Source organism: Plecotus auritus (genome assembly GCF_963455305.1).
Source record: "Plecotus auritus genome assembly, chromosome: 4".
Classification (NCBI taxonomy): Eukaryota; Metazoa; Chordata; class Mammalia; order Chiroptera; family Vespertilionidae; genus Plecotus; species Plecotus auritus.
The window spans coordinates 143,789,783-143,802,265 of record NC_137775.1 but is presented as its reverse complement, the minus strand read 5'-3'; the positions used below and the strand labels follow the sequence as shown (position 1 = coordinate 143,802,265).

The 12,483-nt window shown below is 39.3% G+C and overlaps 1 pseudogene across 1 annotated transcript; it reads left to right on the top strand.

The window, feature by feature from the left end:
* Positions 1-10,400: 10,400 nt before the first annotated feature.
* LOC308246851 (growth hormone-inducible transmembrane protein-like) lies at positions 10,401-12,255 on the top strand (annotated as a pseudogene). The gene is made up of 2 exons: positions 10,401-10,480; positions 11,570-12,255. The product of its transcript is annotated as a growth hormone-inducible transmembrane protein-like (transcript).
* The last annotated feature ends 228 nt before the right edge of the window (positions 12,256-12,483 follow it).

The window sequence follows — 12,483 nt, the reverse complement described above, 5'->3', positions numbered from 1 at the left end:
TCTGACCATGGGGCAAGTGATCCTTTGCAAACAAAGGCAGGTCAGGGTTCAGTGGGCTGTGCAGTGAGTCCAGGATCGATCCCAAGTTCAATACCTATAGACATAAGCCTTGGCCACCAGCACACAGTCTATAATGGGTTTGGGACAGCAGCCACTAAGCATTTCCAGTCGCACAGATCATAAAATTTCATCTTCCACACAAGAGAGGAATTTGAAAAACCTAAATGTTGTCCTCCTAGTGTGTGAATTAAATCTCAAAGGTAGATTTCAATTATTGACTAAAACCAAGTTTTTAAATATCTAGATCAGTGGTTCCCAAAGTGTGGCCCCCGGCCCAGTAACATTAGCATCACCTGAAACTTGATAGAAATGCAAATTCTCAGGCTTAATCCCATCCCTGCTGAATCAGGAACAGATGGGGCCCAGTAATTGGTGTTTTAAGCCTCCAGGAGATTTTGCTGATGCTTAACTTTGAGAACCTCTGACTGAGATGGGAGATTCTCAAACTTGTCCACATAGGGCAGGGGTGGGCAAACTTTTTGACTCGAGGGCCACAATGGGTTCTTAAACTGGACCGGAGGGCCGGAACAAAAGCATGGATGGAGTGTTTGTGTGAACTAATATAAATTCAAAGTAAAGGAGCGGAGGGGAGAGCAAGAGAACCGGATAGAACAGCCGGATCCAGCCCACGGGCCGTAGTTTGCCCACGGCTGACATAGGGGCTCTAATACTACTGCTGCCTAGGTCCCACCCAAGCATGGGTGAGTCCTGGTCTTCAGAAGTTTTTAAGATCATAGGTGATCTAATGAGCCGACAAGCTCGGGAACTACTAAACCAGATTGAGATTAACTTTTCTCCTCTACCAGTGCAAGGCCAGTTATAAAGGATTCCAGAGAGTAAGGGCTTTACTTTTCCTCTCCACAACTTTTTCAATTTTGTAACCTCCTCATATGTCATATGTCCGTTCTGGCTCTGACCTCCTCCCACCATGCATATTATCTTTGGATGTTTCTTGAATAAAAATTGTACTTCCTGCCTGGCCAGCATGGCTCAGTGGTTGAGTGTCAACCTATGAACCAGGAGGTTACAGTTGGAGGTCACACCAGGATGGTTACCATGCCTGGGTTTCAGGCTTCATCCCCAGTAGGGGCCATGCAGGAGGCAGTGGATCGATGATTTGCTCTCCTCATTGATGTTTCTCTCTCTCTCCCCCTCTTCCTTCCTCTCTGAAATCAATAAAAATATATTTAAAAATAATAAAGAAAAAATAAAATGATTAAAAATAATTGTGCTTCCTGGGCTGTCTTTTGGTGAGGTTGGCATGGAAAAGGCTGCTGTGAGCAAAGAGAGTAGGTCTCCTATGGAGGAGGTGGGCTCCCTCCAGGCTGGGGGAGGATATTCTGAGAGGACACCCAAGCTTGGAAGGAGAGACCCTGGCCAGAGGAAAGGTAAGCAATGATCACTTTTTGGGGTTCTCCCTCTTGGGCCTGAACAGGTATTTAAATCAATTTAAACCTCATTGTGTCAGGGCAGTGATCTGCCTCAAATGGCTGAATCAGGGGGCAGCAATCAGTGACATATCCAAGGAGACTGCAAAGCTTGAGACCATGAGCTGGGCACTGATGCTTAGCTGCACCCTTGGGACCCTACTGTGTTGCTCACCTCAGAGGAATTGGGCGTAGATCTATTATCTTCCTTTCTCTGGATTCTTCATAGACCATCCCCTTAGGAAGATGTAAAGGGATGGATAGAACTGGATTTGCACATTTCCCAAAATTTATTGCAATATGTGGGACATACAGTGTTGGAATAGAAGTAAAAATGTGGTTGTGGGGTCAGATATTTAATGGCTGGACACTTTTTTCCCCCTTTAAAATACTCCAGAAATTTAGAAGATGGCAGCAGCATAGAACGATGCTGAACTCACCCCCTCCAATGAGCACACTGAAATGAACACCTATATAGAGAGACTCCTGAGAGAAAACTGAGGGCTGATTGAACAGATTCTGAACAACAAACAGGAGAAAGAGACAGAATAGAGAAAGCTAGGAAACTGTGGGAGCGCTCTGGTATAAAAGGTTCTGGTAAGCACCATTGTTTACAACCCGCTCCACCTTGATAGGACAAGTGGGAGCTCTATCCGGGTGCTCTGGCTTACCTTCAAGGTCATTACAGTGCATCATTCCCAGACAGATTGCCAGGGCCCATTTTGGCTCCAAACAAAGGGAGTAAGCAGGGTCAGCAGGGCATTACTACATGCACCTGTCTTCAATACCCAGAGCCACTTCAACTCAGGAGGCCAGAGCCCCAGAAGCTGTAGGCACCCACTTGGCTCAAACTGGTCTGCCAAAACCACCCCGCACCCACAACCTATACAGTGGTCACTTCTACACTTTTCAAGAATGGAAGAGATGGATATTTTGTTCAAGTCATATACAAAAACACAGAAAGTCAAACAAAATGAAAAGACAGAAGAATATCTGTCAAATGAAAGAACAAGAAAAATCCCCAGGAAAAAAATCACAATGAAAGAAAGAAATACGTTACCTGATAAAGAATGGAAAGAAAATGGTCATAAGAATGATCACCAAATCTGAGAGTGGAATAGAAAAACTTAGAGAGAACTTCCACAAAGAGGTAGAAAGTATAATAAAGCAGCAAGCAGAGTGGAAGAATACAATAACTGAAATGAAAATACACTAGAAAGAATCAAACTCAGATTAGCTAATACAGAACAGATAGGCGACCTGGAAGACAGACTAGTGGAAATCTGCCACATTTTTATTGGGTATCAAAAGAAAGTGTCCCTTAATCTTTAGTGACATGCTGATGAAACCAAGTCATTTGTAGGATATGCTTATAATTTAGATGTAAATTTAATTCATAGCACATTCACTCTTTCATTTTTAAATTGTGTTTTCCCATAACAATAGAGATTATATAATACATGATTCTTCATTTAATTAAATACTAGAGGCCTGGTGCATGGATTAGACCCCTGGTGGGGTCCCTCAGCCTGGCCTGCAGGGATCGGGCTGAAACTGGCTCTCTGACACCCCCAAGGGGTCCCGGATTGTAAGAGGGCGCAGGCCAGGTCGAGGGACCCCACCAGTGCATGATCAGGCTGGGGAGGGACTGTGGGAGGGCTCCAGGGCGTGTCTGGGTGGTCTCACCCAGTCCCGATTGGCCGGACCCCAGCAGCAAGCTAACCTATGGGTCAGAGCGTCTGCCCCCTGGTGGTCAGTGCGTGTCATAGCAACTGGTCTAATGGTTGAACAAACGGTCAAACACAGCATATTAGGCTTTTATTACATAGGATTCTTTTCTAATACAATTTAAATGGCTACATAGTTTGCCATTATGTGGGATTACTGCCAGTATAGACAGTAAATTTATATGTTGTGTGAAATGTTGTTTTTATAAACAAATTTTAGATACATCTTTGCACAATCCATGATTTTTTCTTTAGCCTGCTTCCAAAGCTCCCCATCCCCACTATATCACCTTTCTTAGGGGCTCTTCCCAGGTCCCCTCCTTAAAACGTTTTCTCCCAGGGGCTCTCAGGCAAAGTGAAAGGTGCAGTGAGAGCTGCCTGTGTTTTCAAGGCTCCCCGAGGCCAGTCTATCTGATGCATGACCTCACATATTTCTCTTAGGTCCTGAGTTTCCCTTCTGTTGGGTCAAGTATATTTCTGGGTTATTTTTTGGTATTTGTTTTGACAATAAAATGATCATGATGTGAACATATGCTATAATCCCATAGGAAGAATTGCTGGATCCAAGTGAATAAAATATTAATAGAGAGTGTATCTGTACACACATATGCACATATATAACCCACATTATATGTACACAAATGCATACACATATATTTGGATACTATCTTCCAAAAAGCTTTTACCAGTTTCAGTTTAATATACATTTCTACTTCTATTAGCAATGGGATCATTCTTCTAAACTTTTAGATAAAAAAATAGTATTTCAATTTTTTTTATTTGCAATTTTTTACAGGTAAAGGTAGACTTTTTCTACTGAGCTCAGTACAATACTATAATACCTGTTTATGTCATTACACCAGAATTCCATAATTCTACAAATATCTAGGGTATAATTGCACTAAGTTGAAAAATTGTTGTGCAAAAATTGTTAGGTTAGGAATTTCCTAAATTTGTGAGCAGCTGTTTTCCTTTATAAAATATAAAAGTATATGACTCCTGGCAGGGTAGCTCAGTTGGTTAGAAAATCATCCCTATGTACCAAGGTTGTGGGTGTGATGCCTGGTCAGGGTACATATAAGAATCAACCAATGAATGCATGCATAAGTGGAACAACAGATCAATATTTCTCTCTCAAATCAGAAAGTATATACCAGTAAAACAAAAATATTGCTCTCAGGGGACTCTAAGTTGAATTCTATTCTGCACATTACAATGGAAATATAGAAATTTATATTGAAGTTCTGATATAAAATGTGTCATTTTTTTTCAGGCTTAAATCAGCAGAGGGAAAATTATAAAATAAAATTTTTTTATTTATTCATTTGTATTTTTCTACTCCAAATTCAAAGTAAAATCTTCAGTACCACAGATGTCTATATCACTTGTTTAACCCAAAATTCAATAAAATAAAATTTTTGTACTAACTTTCTAACACTTTATTTTCTTTCATCAATTTTTATTAGTTAAACATGTTTAAGCATTTGAACTGTGACCCCAGTTATAAATCAGTGTGGGTTTATTGATTGACTAGCAATCTTACTAAAACTCTCAGTATTTATAATATTTTTTTCAGTGAGGTTTTGGGGACTCAAGAGGAAATATGACAAGAGCTAACAAATATAATGCTACATCTTTTTTCTAATATTTAGAATTCCTATTTAGTTTTTTTAAAATATATTTTTATTGATTTCAGAAAGAAAGGGAGAGGGAGAGAGAGATAGAAACATAAATGATGAGAGAGAATAATTGATCAGCTGCCTCTTGCACATCCCACACCGGGGATTGAGCCTGCAATCTGGTTATGTGCCCTGACCAGGAATTGAATTGTGAGCTCTTGGTTCATAGGTCGATGCTCAACTACTTAGCCATGCCTGCTGGTACCTTTTCTATTTTGTAAAGATATAACTCACATAAAGTGCAAAATAGTAAGTATGTAGCTTGATTAATTTTTACATATGTATGCAACTGTGTAGCCCACGGAGATCAAAATAGTTATTTGCTTCACCCTGGAAGTTTCCCAGTGTTCTTTTCTAGGGGAAAAAACATCCTCAACCCTTTTTATTCGGGTAAGCACTATTCTGAGGTTTAATACCACAGATTAATTTTTACTCTTCTTAAGTGTTACATAATTGTAAATATATAAACTATACTCTTTTGTGTCTGGTTTCTTCTGATTAGCAAAATGTTTTCAGAATTCACCTATGTTGTTGTGTGTATCAGAGTTTATTCTCTTGACTGCTGGGTAGTATTTCACTGCATGAATATAGCACAATGTGTTTATTCTTTCTCCGGTTGACATTTCAGTTCTTTTTCCCAGTTTTGGGCTATTATGAAAAAAGCTGTTATCGCCATTCTTGAACATACCAGTTGTAGATACATATGTTTCTTTTGAGTTTATACTTAGGAGTAAAATTGCAGGCCTACAGAGTAGGCAAATTAAGATATCATTTATAACCATCAGATTGGTAAAAATTAATAAGTGATAATGTCTACTACTGGCAGGAATATGAGAGAAAGGATTTTTATCCACTGCAATTGGAAATGTACATTGTTTCAGTACATTTTGAAAATAATTTGCCAATATTAAAATTAAAACTAGACATACTCTTGACTCAGCATTTAACTGCTGGAAATCTAGCCCATAGAAATGTAAGCATGGAAATGTAAGACAATATGAGACAAAGATGTTAATTACAGATCTGTTTATTATGACCCAAATCTTGGAAATGGTTTAAACTAATAAAGAGAAGGGTACAATACCTTTTGGCATATGAGTAAAATATAATATTATGAAGACAATAGAAGAATAAGTCAGACTTTTATCAGCTTTCTTGGAGGAACTTACAAACATACATTGTTAAATGATTTCGATGGGGGTGGGAATGAGCAGAAATTCTCAAAGCTGGAACGCTCTAGGAAGCTGCAAATGTAAAAAGTAGAGCAAAAAAGAGAAGGCAAATCTATTCCATAATGAATTATGTATGTATTTATCATGCCATGAAACTGGGAAGGGGATTTGGAGCAAGGGAGAAGACAACGGGGAAGAGATGATTTCCATTCCAAATATGTTTATTAATCTTAACTCAAAACAGAGGTTGGAAGGGAAAGTTCAGCTGGAAGCAATGGGGTGAAAGTGGAAGTTGATTGTGTCTAGTCGGCACTTTTATTCCTGTGGGACCAACGCTGGACCTGGGTGAGAATCTAATGCTCAAGAGGAAAGCTGTGGGGGGGAAATTCAGGGAAATCAAGGTGCTCACACTCTGTATTTTATTGACATGCTTCTGAGCTGAGCATGGTCTTCATAACTTTACAGACCTATAGAGCACTGAAGAGGCAAGATCTTTGTAACATAGTGGTGGTTTTGTTTTGGAGTCTCAAGGAAAAATCACATATTCTCCCCACCCCACTCCTACCTCACCAGGAAGTCTGAGTCATTGGCATAAAAAGGGTCATTTAATTCATTCAGCTCGTGGCCTCCCTGATGACTGCCACCCACCACAACACTTGGGGCTGATATTAAACTGTAGGTAATAACTCACTGAACTACAAACATAACTAGTAATTAAAATCTTTTTGTTTTTCAGGCAAGGGTCCTGATGTCATTGTTGTTTTAGCTGTATTTATGCATTTACTTAAGCTGTAGCAGCAGTATAAAATAAGGAGCTTTGGATCTGTATAATGGATCAATGTATCTTATCCTCTGTAATGAGGTAAACACTAAAGAATTGCTATGAAGATAAAATTAAATCATTTATCTGAAATGATGTCTTAAATGCTAAAGAATATGCACATAGAAGGTGTTGGTATAAGTATTATAAGTTTTAACCTTAAAGAACTATTAGGCCCAGGGAGAGAAAAAGAATCAAAAAATTAATTAGTCTTTTATTTTTTTATTTTTATTTAATTATTTTTTAAATTCTTTATTGTTGGAAGTATTACATATATGTCCTTTTTCCCCATTGACCTCTCCCTGCACAAGCCCTCACCCTCCCTACTCCCTGTGTCCCCTGGTTATGCTTAAATGCATGTATACAAGTCCTTTGGTTGATCTCTTCCCACCCTCTTCCACATTCCCTCTGAGGTTTGACAGTCTGTTTGATGCTTCTCTGTCTCTGGATCTACTTTTGTTCATCACGGTTTATGTTGTTTATTATATTCTATAAATGAGTGAGATCATATGATGCTTATCTTTCTCAGGCTGCCTTATTTTACTTAGCATAATGCTCTCCAGGTCCATCCATGCTGTTGCAAATGGTAAGAGTTCTTTCTTTTTTTATAGCAGCATAGTATTCCATTGTGTATATGTACCACAATTTTTTAATCCACTCATCTGCTGATGGGCACTTAGGCTGTTTCCAAATATTAGCTATTGTAAATTGTGCTGCTAGGAACATAGGGGTACATATTTTCTTTCTGATTGATGTTTTTGATTTTTTTGGGATATATTCCTAGAAGTGGGATCACTGGGTCAAATGGGAGTTCCATTTTTAACTTTTTAAGGAAACTCCATACTGTTTTCCACAGTGGCTGCACCAGTCTGCATTCCCACCAGCAGTGCACGAGGGTTCTTTTTTCTCCACATCCTCGCCAGCTCTTATCATTTGTTGATTTGTTGATGATAGCCATTCTGACAGGTGTGAGACCTCATTGCCGTTTTGATTTGCATTTCCTGGATGATTAGTGACTTTGAGCACGTTTTCATATGTCTTTTGGCCTTCTGTATGCCCTCTTTTGAAAAGTGTCTATTTAGGTCCTTTGCCCATTTTTTGATTAGATTATTTATCTTCCTGTTGTTAAGTTGTATGAGTTTCCTATAAATTTTGGAGATTAAACCCTTATTGGATGTAACATTGGCAAATACGTTCTTCTATGAAGTGGGTTCTCTTGTTGTTTTGTTGATGGTTTCTTTTGCTGTGCAGAAGCTTTTTATTTTGATGTAGTCTCGTTTGTTTATTTTCTCCTTAGTTTCCATTGTCCTAGGAGCTATATCAGTAAAGATATTGCTGTGACATATGTCTGATTATTTTGCTGCCTATGGATTCTTCTAAGCTTTTTATGGGTTCCTGTCTTACATTTAAGTCTTTTATCCATTTTGAGTTTATTTTTGTGTATGGTATAAGTTGGTCTAGTTTCATTTTTTTTGCATGTATCTGTCCAATTTTCCCAGAATGATTTATTGAAGTGACTCTCTTGACTCCATTGTATGCTCTTGCCTCCTCTGTCAAATATTAATTGAGCATTATGGCTTGGGTCAATTTCTGGGTTCTCTGTTCTGTTCCACCACTGGTCTATATGTCTGTTCTTTGTGCCAGTACCAGGCAGTTTTGAGAACAGTGGCTTTGTAATATAGCTTGATATCTGATAGTATGATCCCTCCAACTTTGTTCTTTCTTAAGATTGCTGCAGCTATTTGGGGTGTTTTTTTATTTCATATAAATTTTTGGTAATTAGTCTTTTAAACACTCAGATTATTATGAGTTTTGGGAGATTTCCAACTGACTTTGTTCATTAAGCATAGTTTGGATAAATAATGACCCTTAGTTCTGAATGAGCACAGAAAATACTATGCATATCTCTATATTATACTTAAAGAAATGAAAATCTGCTCAGTTTAGTCTGTAACCCCAAGGCAGTAATTGCTTTCCACTCCCACATTCCAAAGTAAAGGACTGATCATCTAAGCATCCTGGAAGAGGTAGGTGACCAATAAAATTTTTGTGACACTTTAGTGGTTGGAAATTCCAGAGTGGGTTTCTGTACAGAGAGTTTTCAGGGGGATGCTGTGATTTCTGCCCCCTCCCATGGGGAGAGGTGCTTTCCCTAATCTCAAGCCTAGTGAGAGAAGCTTCAAGAATGCCCCTCCCCCCTAGAGTAAACCCAGGGCTGCCTCCAGAAGTTTAGGACAGTAGAGGGCTGTGGATGGTAAATAACTAAACTTCCACCTACCTACAGTGAAAGGCACAAGTTTCCTCTGACCTTTATCTTTTAATGAGAAATCTTGACCATTTATGTTTAATACTTATTTGATATGTATGCTTTTTTTTTCCTTTTTGTATTTTTGTTTCTTTTTCTTTCTTTTTTTTTTTTTTTGGTATTTTGCTGTGTGGACTACCTTTTATCTGTATGTATGTTACTCGGGGTTTTGGAATATATACCTGGCAGACAATTTTGGGGTATCTTTTCAGGTCATGTCCCTTTGCTTAAGAATGCTTCTCACACCCACATAGCTGCACACTTGGCAGCCATATTTGTACAACATGACCTGCAACAGTGGCCCTCGTTGAATGAAATAAGGGTAGACATTTGATTCTAACTGGGCTGGTCAAAATTTCTCTCCTAGGAATTTGCAATTGGGACCATATATGTGCTAGTCAGTTTGGTGTTCTCTCCAGAAGTGAAATCTATATGCCAGAGCTGTATTTGGGTCTTTGCACCATTCATAGTGGAAATTGGGGAGAAAAAAAAATTATATATTTCTCTATAACTGTATCAATTAATTTAAAATCAAACAAACTTTTATTTTAGATAATTTTTGATTTACAGGAAAGTTGCAAATAATTCAGAGAGTTTTCATGTATTCCTTAGCAACTTGTATTTTTAAAACACAAGTGTAAATTATTTGACGCATAATAGTTACTGGACTATTTGAGAGGAACAAAGTTGAATCTCAAACAGAAGCCAATAAGACTATTCTATTCATGAGTTTAATTCATTTTTTCCTACTCACTGGACTGTTCCCTGGAGCAGAGTCTGGCCCATAGTGAGGGTGCAATAAGTTCATGCTTGCTTTGAAGACCTTGCTGAGATTATTGGTAGCTCTTTGTAATTCTTCTCTGTAGCATGTTTCTTTGGTGACAGAAAAGGTTTCTTGTTTATGGTACATAAAAATTGGCAGACGTGGAAGAGCTGAAACCTCAGAGATGGTGAATAACTTTATTATTTAAGGCAATTGCTCTCAAAGTGGTTTACGGACCTCTGTGAACTTTTGGGGCTCTGTGAGGTTAACACTATTTTCAAAATACTCTTTGTAAGATTGCTGATGATTTTAATTAATTTGGGTTTTTTAATATTGCAGCCTGGAATATATCAACTTTTTGGAGATCTGCAAAACTCAGTGAACCAGTATTTTTTAAGTGTTTAATATCATGTATGCAAGATCCAGCCCAACAGTAAGGCCGACCAAATGGAGCTGCTTGGCGGCCGTGGCTGCTGTGACCAAGACGGGGGCGTGACAGCCGATGATGGTGGTCACGGCAGCAGCAGGTATTTGCCTAAACAAATACACGTAAATGTGCAATCTGGAAACAAGTCCTTAATTACCCGAGAAAAGACAGAACGCCCAGTGTTCCTGCCTCTTTTTCTCGGTCAGTTGGGATCCTAGGCAGCACACTAGGACCAATTAAGAAAAGAAAAAAAGGAGGGAGAGACAATAAGGGGTGATGGGGAAGGCCAGGGTGTGCATGTCCGCATTTCACTAGCCTGAAAGGCACCTGGGCAGTTGAGGTGACCTGGGGCTGAGCATTTTAGATCTGCTTGGTAAAACTGAGGCACCGCCATGCTGACCAAATACTTGTGTTTCTCTTGACACCACCTTCCAGGGTGTTGAACCCAGCTTTCCCCCTCTTGTGAAGAATTCCATCACAAAGAATCAGCGCCTCTTAACACCCAGCAAGGAATATGACACCAAGACAAGAACTAGGATCTGGCCTAAGAAAACTGGCCAAGGACTCAAGGAGGCACCATTGGAACAATCAATGGAAAAAAATACTTAAAAATTGATCAGATGGGGAAATGGTTTACTGCTGGAGAGGCTGTTGGTCTTGGAGCATTGTGCTAGTATGACTTAGAATGTTTGATGAGATTGAAACTATTGAAAAGGTTGTTGTAATTTGGCCTCAGGATGTGATGGGTAGAATTCATTCTATCTATATGTATTTATTAGGAAGTTTTTTGTGCTTTTTTAAAAAATGTATTTTTATTTATTTCAGAGAGGAAAGGAGAGGGAGAGAGAGAGAGATGGAAACATCAATGATGAGAGAGAATCACTGATTGGCTATCTCCTGCACCTTCCTACTGGAGGTTGAGCCTGCAACCTGGCCATGTGCCCTTGATCAGAATCGAACCCAGGACCCTTCAGTCCACAGGCTGACGCTCTATTCATTGAGCCAAACCAGCGAGTGCAGCTTTTTTTTTTTTTAATTCTCACCCGAGTATACATTTTTATTGACTTCAAAGACAGAAGAAGGAGAGAGAGAAGCACCTATGTGAGAGAACATCAATAGGTTGCCTGCCATATGTGCTCCGACTCGGAATTAAACCCCCAACGTGGGTATGTGCCCTCACGGGGAATAGAACGGTGACCCTTCGGTGCACAGGATGGCGCTCCAACCAATTGAGCCACACCAGCCAGGGCAGAAGTATTGGTTTCATAGCTTTGTCTGCCTTGATAGTGAGCAGAACTCCTGTTCTCATGAACTCATGATGAGAGACTCTTGGTTAACACTTGGTGCAACCTTTGCAGCATGGATTGGAGTTGAAATGCTGGTCATTACCATCTGACTAGAGCTTAAGCCCAAAACATCTTGTCTGATTACTGCATTCTGGTGTGATGGTGGCTCCTCTGATGATGTCAGGGGGAGCTCTTCTCATCAGAGCTGCAAAGTACACAGCAGGCATCACAGGAGGCCTCTCCACTGTGGTCATATGCATGCCAGCGAGAAGTTTCTGAACATGGGAGCATTGCTGGGAGTTGGCTTGGACCTAGTCTTTGTATCCTCACTGGGATCTATGTTTATTCCACCTACCCCTGTGCCTGGTGCCACGCTTAGTCGGTGGCAATTTATGGTGGATTAGCTCTTTTCAGTATGTTGCTTCCCTATGATAGGCAGAAAGTAATCATGTGTGCAGAAATAATCTCAGTGTATGTAGCTCAAAGATATGATCCCATCAATTACAATACTGGGAATCTGCATGATACATTAAATATATTTATGAGAATTGCCAGTATTCTAGCAACTGAAAGCAACAGAAAGAAGTGACTCAATTTTCGACTTCTTTGATGCAGCAGATACCTTGCTGTTTAATAGGGTCAGGTATTCATTAAATAGTTTATCCAAGCAGCTTTTATTGAAGTTTAGAATATAACTTGTCATCATAAGTCTGCTTTTAGTTCTGGAAAATAAATTCAGTAGTTTTTTTCCAAATAAGCACACACATTTCCAATTTTCATGTTTGAGTAATGCTAAAATGTTTCAATGAATGTGAAA